The sequence below is a fragment of the Vulpes vulpes genome, chromosome 11 (assembly GCF_048418805.1).
Source record: "Vulpes vulpes isolate BD-2025 chromosome 11, VulVul3, whole genome shotgun sequence".
In the NCBI taxonomy this organism is placed as follows: domain Eukaryota; kingdom Metazoa; phylum Chordata; class Mammalia; order Carnivora; family Canidae; genus Vulpes; species Vulpes vulpes.
Window position 1 is genome coordinate 99,505,428 of NC_132790.1, and position 14,547 is coordinate 99,519,974.

At 40.9% G+C, this 14,547-nt stretch overlaps 1 protein-coding gene across 6 annotated transcripts in view; it reads left to right on the top strand.

Moving 5' to 3' along the window:
* Window positions 1-2,251: 2,251 nt before the first annotated feature.
* MME (membrane metalloendopeptidase) overlaps window positions 2,252-14,547 on the top strand; it is a 137,686-nt gene continuing 125,390 nt past the window's right edge. Inside the window, exons 1-4 of one of the 6 annotated variants that reach the window (XM_072727204.1) lie at window positions 2,262-2,456; window positions 2,672-2,802; window positions 5,593-5,681; window positions 13,294-13,392. The gene's annotated coding sequence lies outside the window, so the exon portion shown is untranslated. Of the gene's footprint in view, window positions 2,457-2,494; window positions 2,803-5,592; window positions 5,682-13,293; window positions 13,393-14,547 lie in introns of those variants that run through there. The other 5 variants (XM_072727207.1, XM_072727206.1, XM_072727210.1 and 2 more) reach the window with 5 other exon arrangements.

Consider the following 14,547-nt stretch of genomic DNA (forward strand, 5'->3'; position numbering starts at 1 on the left):
GAGCTGTTTTTAAAATGCAGTAATCAAGACGTTTTAATTTCATTTTCTCTTTATATACATAGATGTGTGGGTACATGTGTGCGTGCGTGTATGTGTGTGTGTGCATGTGTATATTCCATTTGTTACCTTCGATATTCCTAAAGTCCTCTTAATTTCCTATCATCCAAGTGATTGTTTTGCCTTACTATAGTGTATTAGTTTGCATGGTTTGAACCATGACTCTGTAACAAACTACCACAGTCTGAGTGGCTTACAACAGAAATCTATTTTCTCGAAGTTCTGGAGAATGGAAGTCCAATATCAATATGGCGGCAGGACTGGTTTCTGTTGAGGGGTCTCTCCTTGGCTTACAGATAACGGACACCTTGCTGCCTCCTTGCATGGTCTTTCCTCGGTGTACACATGCCCCTGGTGTTTCTCTGTGGGTTCAAGCTTCCTCTTTTCATAAGGACACCAGGTTGCATGCAGGCCTTCCGCAGCAGACTTCTCTCTTGCATCTCTTCCCTGGAAGTGGGAGCACAGGATGAAAGAATTACAGAGTTGTTGAGTGTGGAGAAGATACACATCTGTAAGCTAGTGAAGAGTCTTGATGTGGAAGGAGACTAGTCAAAGAAATTAATGAGCCTTGTTAACCACTGCTGTCTCCCTCCTCTCCCCCTCGCACCTAACTCAGTGCCTGGAATACAGTAAGGGGCCAACGGTGTATTAGTTGAGATAAATTGAAGAGTCAAGGACTTTCTAAAGTCATAGCCTCTTAACTGGCCTCTGTGTTTCTGTCTTTGCCCCACTGCAATCTCTTCAACTCCAGCAGCCGAGTGATCCTTGGAAAGTATAAACCAAGGCATATAATCATCAGAACTTTCCAGGGACTCCCATTCTCACAAAGACCAAAGCCAAGGTCCTTTTAATGGCCTGTGAGACCCTATGAGATTAGCCTTTGTCCCTCTGAACTCATCTCCTGCTTTCAGCTTTGTTCACAAGCCTCTACCCACTGTGCCGTCTTTGCTGTTTGCCCAACACGCCACATGTATGGCCATCCCAAGGCCTTGGTGGCTGAGCACTTCCCTACCTGGAATGCTGTTAACCCTAAGATTTTGTCACTGCTCACAGCCTGCAACGTGCAAGATTTTAAACGGAGACAACCCTCCCCTCCGCTGCCTATTCACCTCCCTTATTTACTTTTCTTTCTACTCTTTATGAATCTCTAACAAATAATTTACTCACTTATCGTGCTGACCATCTATTTTGCATCACCCAAACGGGAGCTCCAGGGGGGCAAGGATGTTTGCTTTCCTAGGACTGAGAACACAATAAGTGTTCAGTAAACACGTATTTAAAAAATCAAAAGTCGAGATCCCTGGGTGGCGCAGCGGTTTGGCGCCTGCCTTTGGCCCAGGGCACGATCGTGGAGACCCGGGATCGAGTCCCACATCAGGCTCCCGGTGCATGGAGCTTGCTTCTCCCTCCGCCTGTGTCTCTGCCTCTCTCTCTCTCTCTGTGACTATCATAAATAAATAAAAAATTTTAAAAAAAATTCAAAAAAAAATAAATAAATAAAAAAGCAAAAGTCCTGAATGGAAACATAGGGAAATGTTGTGAATTCAGGAAAATCAGTGTTTTTGGAGACAATGGAAAAGTTGAAGGATCCATTAACAAAGAAGAGACCAAAAAATGTTCTCAGAATGAACCAGAGAGGATGTTTTAAGATTATTAAATGAACAGTAGAGCCTTCTGGACACAAGAAAGAATGCGGAAGGAGGGAAGGAAGGAGGAAAGAAGGAAGAAAGGAGATTGATGTTGATTTGATCAGGTGTTTGCCAAGCTGTCCCTCTTCAGAGTGTCTTCACTCCTTGGTGGAGGATTCCTGGTCAGAGGAGGAGCCAGATAAGGACTTCAGCTCTCAGCGTCCAAATCTGCCCTCAATATTATATCTTTAACTTTTTTAATCTCTCAGTAGGATTTAGTTTTGAGGGGAAGTGGGTGTGGGGATGGGGTCACTTGGGCAACGGGCACTAAGGAGGGCACATGGCGAGATGAGCACTGGGAGTGATCCTATATGCTGGCAGATTGAATTCAAATAAAACCAAAACTTACAAATTTAAGAAAATTAAAAATAAAAAGATTTTGTTTTGGAAAAAAAAAAAAAGACAGATTGAAAACAATGATCAAAAAGTGAAAGTACCGTCATGAAGTGCATTGTGCATTGGGGGGGGGGGTAACGCCTCCTGGGGCCAAAGGTCTGAGTCACGGAAGGGGACTGTGGGGCATCCTTGTGTCAGTGGCCAGGCCCGAGTTCTGGACAAGGCCGGACGGGAGGGCAGGGCTGCAGCAAAGGAGAGGCCCAGGCTGGCCTCAGGCAAGGGCACCCCGGACCTCAGAGATCAGGGGCCAGGTGGGCGCGTGCCAAGAAAGTAGAACTCTGCTCCGGAGGCAGCTCAGCTGCGTGTGGACACGGGGTAAGTGTGCAGGGCACTGACTTCACAGCTTCGCAGGCCCCTGAGATAAGAACACAAAGGCCTCCTTGGAAGCGGGTCAGCGTGGAATGCGGTGGGAATATAAAGGCCGTGGGGTTTGGGGTGTGAGGAACAATGATGCCGCCCCCACGCTGGCCGAGCTGGGGACGCCGATTGTCGCGGCTGGACCTTGAGGAGTGGGCTTCCTTGTTCGGCAGGAATTCGGGCCGGCCGTGGCCTGGCCGCAGGCCCGCTGAGGATCTGTGACTCGTTGCAAACCACGAGGCCTATACAAGGATATATTGTCCGTGAACTTGAAGGAGCTTATCTACTACCCTGGCTCTTGACTGTGAGTAGTTCAGTTGTTTTGTTCAAAGATTGGCGGTCACATGCCTCCCAACAGAGAGGACACATAGAGCTGGGACACATGACAGAAAGCCTCTGCTTAGCTGATAAAGGGTGATGGGCGCATGATTGGTTCTTCTGAGTCTTGGCCCCAGGGTGCACAGTAAGTCAGCACCTGGGAGCAATGCATAGGTCAAAGGAGAGGCAAAGTAGACACCGGGGGGTGTCAGATGTTTGTAGAGATTAGTAGGCACCAGGGGTCAGATTCTTGCAACCTGTAGAGACAGTGGCAATGCCAAAGAGGAGGCTGCGTGAAGAGGACGGGCACATTCTGCTCCTCTGGCCAGGGCAGCCCCCGACACTTAAATTTTAGCGGCCCCTCCGTGGACTTGGTCTACTGCTTCCGGGCCCCGAGCTTTTCTCTGGGGGGTGGAAATTGCTAGTACAAGATCTGAACACCTAGGGTTTGGGGGTGATTGTTTCCTGTTGCCCTCAAAAGGGGCACAATCCCAGCCCAGTGTCTGTTTATGGAGGCCCTTGCAGCTCAGCCGTCAGAAGAATCAAGGGGCTGAAGGAACTGAAGACCCCGTCACTCCAGAATGTAGCATGGGCCGGGGTTCAAGGGCATGCCACAGAGTCTGACGGGCGCTGCAATATGCTGCAGGATGGGTCCGAGAGGGGAAAGGTTGGCCCGGGCCACGGTGCCTGGTTTCAAGTCCCACTCGGACCACTGCTTGGCTGCATGACTTGGGCCAGTCCCTCTTTGTCTGCCTTCGTCTCCTCTTCTGTAAAAGGACAGGACAAGGATCGGACCCACGGCACAAAGTGAGTTGATTCGTGGAAAGAGCTCATCCTATAGTCAGCAATTAATAAATGGTCACTATGTGAGGATCAAACTGTTCCTATCGTCGCTGTGCTCAAGGGCAACAGCGGAATCAGACTCCTGCTCTTCCCAGTAAAATAATAATAATAATAATAATAATAATAATAATGATAATAAATAAGCCTCTTGAGTAACAACTTAATTAGTTACTCAGTGTCTGGATGTGATGCTCGATAAATAAAGTCATAAAAACACGTAGGCCCAGGCATGTCGACGACGCGTCCTCCTCTTTCCTCCTTTATGTCCCCAAACGAAACAGGTTCATGGCAGACTCACTACTTTATTCCGTCCGTCTGACCCCCCCGCCCCCCGACAGTAATTTGAACTTTAACAACCATTCATTCAAACATTAAGCTTCTCAGCAGGTCTGTAAGCCTAGACACCTCATAGGCACCTCACTAGCAACATCCCAAAAATCGAAGCCTGGCTCCTCCCTCTGTCTTCCTGGGGTTTGTCAATATATTCAGCTATTTCAGACTCCTCTGCTTTGGCGCAGTTCTTACTGAATTTCCCTCAAATTCATCTCTTTCTTTGACGCTTTACTACTGAACTTCCCTGAATCAGGGCTTCCTGCCTGGACTACTAGACGGGATTCCTGCTCTAATCTCTCACTGTCTCTGGTCTCTTTCCTTTTCTAGAAACCCTCTCGTCCTCAACACAGTCGTCGTGATGACCTTTCTAAAATGCAGATCTGATTCAGCTTATACTTTCATTACCTACAGTTTGAAGTCGAAGCCCTGGGCAAGATATTTATGGTTCTTCATGGTTTCAATTTACCTTTCTAGTCTTGCCATCCACCACCAGCGGTCCCCCCGCTCCCCGCCCCACACATGTTCAGCCTTTTAGGCTACTGGCTGATTCCTGCCCACTACCTCCCTATCCCCAGCACACAGGAGGAGGAGGATCCTTCTGGGTTTTGGCTCACGCTACTTGCATTCTTTGAATACCCTTCCTTCTTTCTCTACCCTGGAAATCTCCACTCTGTCTCTAAGGTCCAGCTCAAATGTCACTGCCCTACAGATTTCTTTGCCTTAAGCTATCTTCCCCAGAATCCCTTGGCCTGGGCTTACCTACCATTTTAATAAAGCATAAAGGTATAACTAGAGTAAAAGTCACAAGTTTAAGTGAATAAATGGTTCACTGTGCCAATTACATTAGGTGCTTTTTAAATATGAACTCTCTTCTTAAGCATTTTAACCTCAATAACTAGCCCAAGTCTTAGGACAGAATAGGGGCTCACATAATAGGTTTACTGACTGAACGAATGTAATGAATCTTTTACATACGGTGTATTTTTACTCCTAATCAGCACAATCAAACAAAGGGAGATGCACTTCCTTGCCTTGTTTTCAGTTACTTATTTACTAATTTCTTTTTTTTTTTAAGATTTTATTTATTTATTCATGAGAGACACAGAGAGATGCAGAGACACAGGCAGAGGGAGAAGCAGGCTCCCTGCAAGGAGTCCGATGTGGGACTCGATCCCGGGTCTCCAGGATCACACCCCAGGCTGACGGCAGACATTCAACCGCTGAGCCAGCCAGGCGTCCTTCTATTTACTAATTTCTAGCAGTCTATTTATGGGTAGGTAAATGCCACACTAAAAAGATGATTCTGGGGATCCCTGGGTGGCGCAGCGGTTTAGCGCCTGCCCTTGGCCCAGGGCGCGATCCTGGAGACCCAGGATCGAATCCCACGTCGGGCTCCCGGTGCATGGAGCCTGCTTCTCCCTCTGCCTCTCTCTCTCTCTCTCTCTCTCTCTGTGACTATCATAAATAAATAAAAATTAAAAAAAAAAAAGATGATTCTGCTTCTCTTTTGGAATGCCAGTGGACTTAGCCAGAGGAAAGAGGGGACAACCACCCTTTATTCATTCATTTGATTGCCGTTATGTGTCACTCCCTGTTCTAGGTTCTGGGGATTTGGGGAAAAGAAAAATAGACAATATCCCTACTCTGCAAGAACTTCAATTCTACAAAGGAGAGAAAGAAAATAAACAGGTAAACAGAAAAACAAGGTTATAGTGACTATTGATAAAAACTATGAGGATCGTAAAATGGGGTGATATGTACTATTGTAATTAGAGAGGCGAGTTACATGGGGTGGTTACAATCCTCACCAGCTGCGAATGTTGAAAATGAGCCAGCCCTGGAAAGATCTGGAGGTAGAGGGGATAGGAGGGCAATCTAAAGACAGGAATCCACTTGGCGGGATGAGCACTGGGTGTTATGCTATATGCTGGCAAATTGAATTCCATAAATAAATAAATAAATAAATAATAAACAAACAAACAAATAAATAAAGACAGGAATCAGGAGAAGCAAGGAAGCAGTGTAACTGGCACATTTAGCAAGGGGACCATGCAGTGGACCAGATACTCTTCTATCTGCTTTCCGTGTTTCAGCCTAATACCTGACTACATCCTTGAAAGAAGGCTACCCACATTTTATAGAAAGGGAAAAAAGTGGAGGTGGAAGCTACAGTCACTCTAAATGGAGTGACTGTCTGAAAAGTCCAGGATCAAAGTCAAGCTGAAGCAAAATGATCCTTAGTTATCACTCTTCACTGTCTCTTACTGACCCAGTGTGAACAGGATAAGCGCAAATACTCCAGACTCGGAACGTATTGTTGATGTACAATAAACAATGCTGTCCACCATCGAGGCTAAGTCTATTATATTCAGCTTTTTTGCAAATTAATATATCCCCCCCCCAAAAAAATTTTTATTTATTCAAGGCTGAAATAGCAGATTAAACAAATAAGAAAATGCTGCCATGAAGCAACTATGAGCACTTCAAAAAGAAGATTTAGCTTCTAGTGAATACAATGAACAAATATACCTTTGTTCTATTAAAAAACTTAATCTATCAGAGGTCAGTAACCACCAAAAGGCTAATTAAAAAATTAATGAATATCCCACGCAACTTCCTTCCCTTGGGCCAGAATAAATTTGAGGTGATACGCAATTTAATTATACCTACATTGGAAGAAATTCCTTAAGCGGAAGATAACGACACCAACGTTAGAGCAGTACCTCAGTTAACATATCTAGAAAACTTGGCCGGTTGCTTTAAAGAATCGGGCTGCAGATTTTTAGAATGTCCACGAGGACAAAGATGACCTTCAAAATCCTGTGCGAGAAACATCTTCCTCTCAACTTCACGGATTCAGGTTTTGAGGAACTGGTCTTTGGAGAAGAGTTAACACAGGAACACTTTGCCTGTCTAGCAAGGACCAGAGGGTCGTGACAGATCATAAAAAGGAAGAGAAGAAGGATTGGGCCAGCATGCTCCTCAACCATCTGAGAAACTAGTCACCAGTAAATTTCTGAGTTCTAGACACGTGGCGGAGGATATATTTTTCCTTTCAGGTTTACTTTTCCTATCCTGGTGGGAATCCCCTGGTAATACTAGGTACCTTACCTTACATTCAAAAACCTCCTTAGAAACAAGGACCATGGTTATCAGTTTGATTTTGGGAGCAAGAAGGTAGAAACAAGGTTTCCCCGGCCTCCTGGAGTCTTCTCGCTTCAGAAGAGGTACAGAGTGTGGTTCATAAAAGGCTCTCATTATGTACAAGGAAGCAAACAATTTGTAGGGTTTTCTGCACTTGCCTTTGAGATCTGTGATCAATTAGATTTTAGGAGGCTGTGAAAGAATGATTCAATTAAATTGAGTTTTTTTTTTTTTTAAGGCACAGATGAAGGAGAACTGGGAGTTTTATTTTTAAACTAAAGCCCTAGAGTTTTAATAAAATATGCAGTAGTCATTATTTAAGGCACTCTCTGCCTCTTTGGTCCTTCTCAGCAAAGCTGGAAGAACTTTAAAGAGCATGTGATTTCCATTTTACCCCATGGGTCCATGTCTTTTGGTCAGTTTGGAAACCAAGCCTAAAACAACAACCAAAGAAAGTTTGAATTTACATCTAGGATAACAAACAGGTTTCACATTTCCTGCCAAATCCAATCAATTAGAGGTGGCTGCCTGGAGTTCTGCGTTGAGCAGGATGGTAAAGTGCACGGGGTCATAATAGTGCTGAAGAAACTAGAATGGATCACTTATGTTTACCGTGGACTCCGAGAGGGAGTGCGACAGTGCTTGTAAGCATTTGCTGACTCTGATGAGGACATTCAAGCAACAATGGAGACAGATGATTCAGGAGGAAAAAATAAAACTTCCATAGAAAGAAGCGAGAGAACATAAAATGTATATGTGTGTATAATGCCTCAAGAAGAAATCCATTCATTCATTCATTCAACAAATATTTGTGTGATTATTAATATTAATAATATAATTTATATGTTATATCTAAAATAAATATAGTTAATGTTTAAGATATTTACATATTAAGCATATATTAAAATAATATAAATTATGTCATAGGCAACTAGCAAAATAATAAGCATTTATTGAGTGCATCATTCCCGGTGCTAGAGATAAGAGGAAACAAAACGAATTTCCAACTCTCTTATATTCCATGTGAGGGAAAGACCTAAAGAAAAGCTCAGAAGAAGAACTAGCAAAGGAGACTGAAAAGAAGCAACGAGCGAGAGAGGGAAACCACAAGAAAGGAGTAACTTATAGGCCGAGTGAAGAAAGTGTCTCGAAAAGGAGGGAACGATCAACTGTGTCAAATGCTGCTGCTGGGCCAATGAAGTGAGCCTTGGGAAATGATTATTGGATCTGGCAACACAGGTCACTGATGATCTTGGTAAGAACAATTGGGGTGGAGATGTAGCAGAGAATTAGCCCAGCTGGAGTGGGCCCAAGGGACTAGGAGAGAAGAGGCAGTGAGTGTACAAAACTCTTCAGTAGTGTTTATTGTGAGGGGAATGGGTGGTGGCTGGGAGCGATGGTGGTAACGAGAGATGAAGTCAGGTTTATAGGGTCAAGGGGATGATCTAATGAAGAATATATTGATGACTCGAAAGTGGGGAGAGAAAACCACAGAACTTAAATGTTGGAGGAGGCACTTGAGGATGGGAAACAGACCCAGCGCCAAGAGAAATGTGGGCCGTAAGTAGGAGGAAAAGAACTCTTTCATGGTGGCAGGAAAATGAGGCAGAAGGTGTAGGTACAAGGTGGTTTGCTAGGCTTTTTTTTTTTTTTTAAGATTTTATTTATTCATGAGAGACAGAGAGAGGCAGAGACACAGGCAGAGGGAGAAGCAGGTTCCCTGTGGGGACCGTGATGCGGGACTCGATCCCGGGACCCCAGGATCACAACCTGAGCAGAAGGCAGATGCTCAACCACTAAGCCACCCAGGCGTCCCTATTTGATAGACTTTGGGATGAGACTCTGTGGAAATCCTCTTCTGATGGTTGCTCTTTTCTCAGTGAAATAAAAAGCTAGATCATCAGCTGAGAGTAAAGACAAAGTTGTAGCCATGTGACAAAAATGGAAAAGATGTCAATTAGGAGAGTGAGAATTAAATAGATCAAGGACATCCAGCAGAATCGCCAGGAAGTAGCACCAGGGACCTGCTTGAAGGGTAATGATCATAAATTTAAAACAAGATTCAGTCAATTGATACTGAAAAATGCCTCTCATTTTTTTAAATACCCATTTTTATTCCAATAACGTTGTTGGGAAAAGATATTAAGCTAGGTCTTTGAACTTTAAAATAACGGCCAAAGCAATCTCTATGAAGTTGATTGATTAAATTATAGTATTCTATTAAAGATAATTTCCTGATTTTGATCATTTTTCAGTGGTTGTGGAAGAGAATTTGCTTGTTTTTAAAAAATCCACAGTGAGGTATTTGAGGGGGGAAGGGACATCACGTCTGCAACTTACTCTCAAGTGGTTCAAAAAGAGAATAATATCTAAGTATAAAATTAAATACATATACAGACATACATATATGTGTACATACATGATATATATTATGTACATATACATATATACATAGAAAGAGAGATAAAAAGAAAAGGAGAGTAAGAGCAAGACAGATACAGTAGAGCAAATATAGCAAATGTTAATAATTTGGGGGGAAACTGGGCAAAAAAATCTGAGATTTCTTTATAGTAGTCTTGCAACTGTCCTGTAAGTTCAAAATTATCTCAAAAAAAAAAAAAGAAAAAAGAAAAATCCTGGCCAGTCCTTTCTCAAGTCTATTTGAAATGAAATACATTTGGAAAATTACTAAAATTTTCTGTTTTATCTTGATTCCTCCCTGTAGCCTTATAAAGAAAGTCGTGATTTAGAAATTTTAAGTAACTGTTTAGAATTTGTATGTGAGGATAAAAGTCAAGGCAAGACCGATGCTAGTTTATTTTGTTTGTTTGTTTGTTTTGACAAACACTGCTTGTGTCTCTTCCTCTCTCTGTCTCTCATGAATAAATAAAATCTTAAAAAGATAAAAATAAAAATAAAAAAATAAAAATAAATAAATAAATAATAATAATAAAATAATTAAAAAAAAAAAAAAGCCAAATAGTGCTAGTTTATTTTGAATCTGTGTTTCAAAGCATTAAGGAAATCTGCCCTTGAGATGTAAATTTCTGCACAGAAGGAACGTGGCTACACTAAGTGTAGACCCTCTCTCTGTTTGCATTCTGCCCTGCACTGTGCAACATAAGAAAAAGCATCTTATTCAACACAAAACTCCACCAGCCACTGTGACTTCCTCTCTCTCCCTTTCCACATCTAGTCCAGGAGAAAATGCTCTTGCTTTGGTCTCCCCTATCCATCCTAAAACTCTTCTCTCAGTCTCCCTCTCTGATTGTCACTCTGGTCCATGTCCCCACCATCATTGCCCCGTAGACCTGCTCTCACTATTTCTTCTCCCTCCAACCCATTCTCTAAGCAGCAACCAAGGCCATCTACTTACAGTCAGTCAGGTCCCAATACAGCACTGTATGTTAACTACACTAGAACTGGGGGGGGGGGGGGGGGGGGGGGGATGTTCGTGTCATTAAAAAAATAAAGCCAGTCGTGTCTAAATGTTTAAAATATTCCAATGCACCTAGAATTTTCTGGGCTTTGCATATGCCTCCAACATATCTCTCTCTCTCTCTCTCTCTCTCTCTCTCTCTCTCTCTCTTTTGTCATTCCACATGCTCCAACCATGCTAAACTTTCTACAGCTCCTTAAATAAGCCATATCTGTCCCCAGATCAGCAGTCTTGGACTGCTCTTCTTCTTGATCTCCCTCATCTTAATTTTTTTTTGTCAACAAAGATTTATGGAGCATCTCCTATGTGCTCAGGCACTGTTGTAGGTCTTGTGGTTAGAATAATGAAAGCAACAGACATGGCCTTTTCACGGGGCTTACATTTGTAGAACCTTCAGTGAATGTAATTTGGCACACCCTCTCTAAAACAAAGCAAAACAAAACCCTACAATTTCTGGATGCAGAATCAGATGCGGTAGGATTCACTATTTGGAAGAAGAGGAAAAAATTCCAACCACTTTCTGGGCGTTAGAAGTTCAGGTCCCTTTCTTCTGAGATATCCGTAGGCAAGTTCCTAGATAGGCCTACATGCTAAGGCGTCCAGATGGCAGCCTGCTTTCACCTCTTCACCCTGAATACTCCATCGCTTCCAGAAACTCTGCTCTCACAGGGGCCCCAGGCAAGACAGGGGCTCTAAAGCTTAAACTTCATTGACTTCACGGGAAATTGGCCTCCAATCTATGAACCAGACAGATAACATACGATTATGCCAAAAAATATTTCCAGACAGTGACAAGTGATAGAAAAATTTAAAAGTAGGCAATATGATACAAAATGCATGGGCAGGCGATATTAAATATAGTGATGACGAGGTCCTTAAACTTGGTTCCAGAGTAAAGATCATACAAAAGCCAAAACACCTACAAAGGTCACAATTTCTTTGGTGTCTTGACTATTTATTTCCCTTGCAGCGAATTTTCAGAAGGGATTACATGGAAGGGTAGCAGAAGGCTACATCGCGCTTATTATAATACAAAACTCTTCTGTATCTTAAAAAAGATCCATAAATATAGTTTTCAGAGAAAAGAAAGATTTTGCCATGAGATAAATAAAGCTAATAAGGGAAAGCAATCAAGACCAGCAGCAGTCACTTTTATGTTTGAGATGGTGGTTCAGACCATGTTGCAGAGTATTCAAGGCATATCATGCTACCCAAAGCCCTTTTGGAAATTGTCTTCAAACTCCAGGGTCTCTATTTAAATAGAAGTGCATAGTGTGGTGTGTTAGAGGAAGGAATGAAAAGAACGAAGAGGGAGTTCAATTTTAATAGAAGACAAAGAGCTAGAGATGAAGAGAGAAGACATGAAAATGAAAAAAAAAAAATGAAGTTCGCAAGGACCCACCTCTTAAATGATGAAGACCCAAAGGCTGTGTATCAAGGTACTAAAAGGTATGGTCACGTAGAGTTAGAGAGAAAACGAGATTGTCGGTAGCATCACACTGTCTCAATCTGGGATGAGGAAAGAGACAAACACTAAATGTTTCTAAACTTTTATTGAACCACTTCTTTTAATCTTCTTGCAACTGAATTTTGTCATTTCACAAGAACTCTACTTAGCTCCGAAAGATTATTTTAACAAAAGAGTATTTCAATTCAGGAGTTTAGAGAAATTAGTCAAATGGAGTTGGCCGTCTTAATGACCACGCTGGCTTTCATCTTCACGGAGATAATGTGCTCAGACACTCAGAAACGGAGAGTTTTCCCAACTGCTCTTTCAGATCCTCCTGCCAGATAAGTTCAGGAAAAAGGATGCAAACTAGCTGCTGAGAATTTCAGTCACAGAACTCCTTCCATCAGCCTGCTCATCTTTTGTGAGGATGTGAGGGGTAGGGGCCTGGCTAATTTCTTTTTGTTTTAAGATAGAGACAAACTGAGGGTTAGTGGAGGGGGGATGGGTGGGGGGATGAGGTAACTGGGTGATGGACATTAAGGAGGACACTTGATGGGATGAGCACTGGGTGTTAAATGCAACTGATGAATTGCTAAATTCTACCCCAGAAACTAATAATGCACTATATGTGAATTAATTCATATTAAATTTAAAAATTTTAAAACAAGAGAGCAATGGTTTAAAAAAAAGGAAAAATTTGTAAACAAATCTGTATATGATAAAAACAAAATGTCTCTCTTCGAGAAAGATACACACACGTTTATGTACATATACGCGTTTAATGTTTTACACAAGTTGCATTGTATGCCAACGAGAATTTGAATCTTCACATTTTTTTTTTTCGATTTGGTTAACTGTTGGCACAATACCTTTCAAAGAAATGATATATTTTGTTGTCCTGCCAGTAGCGTCTGCACGTGTCTAGTTCTCCATACCCTCCCTAACACTGGATAGCAAACCTTTTTTGATTTTGTTAATCTGAAAGGTGAAAAAGATTACCAATGTTTTGCTTTTGTTGACTTTAATTAGGAATGAAAGTGAGTATGTTGTCACGTCTTTTGCTATTTACATTTTTTCCACCAAGTATTTAACGCCGTTGCATGTTTTTCTACATATATTTGTATGTTTTTCTGCATTCATTTTCTTTTATGTGGCCATTTGCATAAACCATTTGGAAACTTAGAAAATTCGCCGTTCATAAGCTTTATCTGTTACAAATACTTTTCCAAGTTAGTCTTTTCACTTTTTTTTTTTTTTTTTTTTTACAGAATTATGCTTAGAATCTTCCTGCAAGTACAATTTTTTGACTTTTGTGGCTTTGGTGTTTGGTGTCCTGCCTAGGAAGCCTCCCCATAACAAGATTGTATGTAAGTTTACTCAATTTTTCTTTTAGTAATTTTATAGTTTTATTTAAAAATCTTTGATGTACTTAGAAATTATTTTGATATTCACATTAAGCATTATTTATTCCAAATATACTTATTTATTTATTCGAAATTTATTCATGTTTTTTTTCCAAACCATTAGCAAATTTTTCTAATGTTGTTTATGAATCTTTTTCCCCCACTGATTTGATATGGCACCTTCCTAATATGCTAATTTTCTATAAATAATTGCACCAATCACTGGATCCTTTATTATGTTTCCTAGGTATTTTTCTTCCTGGTATTAAACTCTTTTAGGTATTTTAATTTGATTACTTGTTTTATTACCTGGTAGATAATAATAGACAAAATAATAATAGATAATACAAAACAAAACAAAATAATAGACAAAACAAAAATAGATAATAAAACTAGTTTTATTACTTTTCTTTTCCAGGATTGTCCTTTCTATATTTGTATGTTTACTTTCACAAGTTTACTCTGATAACGTTTTGTCCAATTCCCCCCCAACCTTTTGGTGTTTCCGTCAGATTGAATGACTTGAATTAGTAAGTTAAATTAGGATTACTTGACCATTTTTCTTATTTATCCACAAATGAGGTTTAATTTCCTTTATCAATCTCAATAGTTTCAAAAATGTAGTCATAAAAGTCTTAGAGATTCTATACATTTCTTATTGAGTATTTATCTTGTATATAACCATTGTGAATGGGATCTTTTCTTCCTTTTTAACCAACATATTATTGTTTACTGTTAGAAAAGGTTCTGACCTTTGTATATTAATTTGAGATCAGACATCTTGCTAAAATTTATTTTATCAATTGTAAGAAGGTTGTGTCATATGTGGTTCTTTTATTTTTTTATTTATTTATTTTATATGTGGTCCTTTTAAACTGGCAGGGTAGATAATCATCTTACCCACAAATGATCATTTTTTTCTCTTTTCTCTTTTCCTTCCAGTGTTTATGCTTCTTATTTCTTTCTCTTGTTTAATTTGTACTCACTATTATTTCCTGAATAATATTAATAATATTGTTAACCTTAGGAATCCTTGCCTTCATCCCGATTTTATTTTGAATGTTTATAGTGGTTCTCCATTAAGTACTCATTATGCTGAGTGTTTGTCAAGTATCTTCA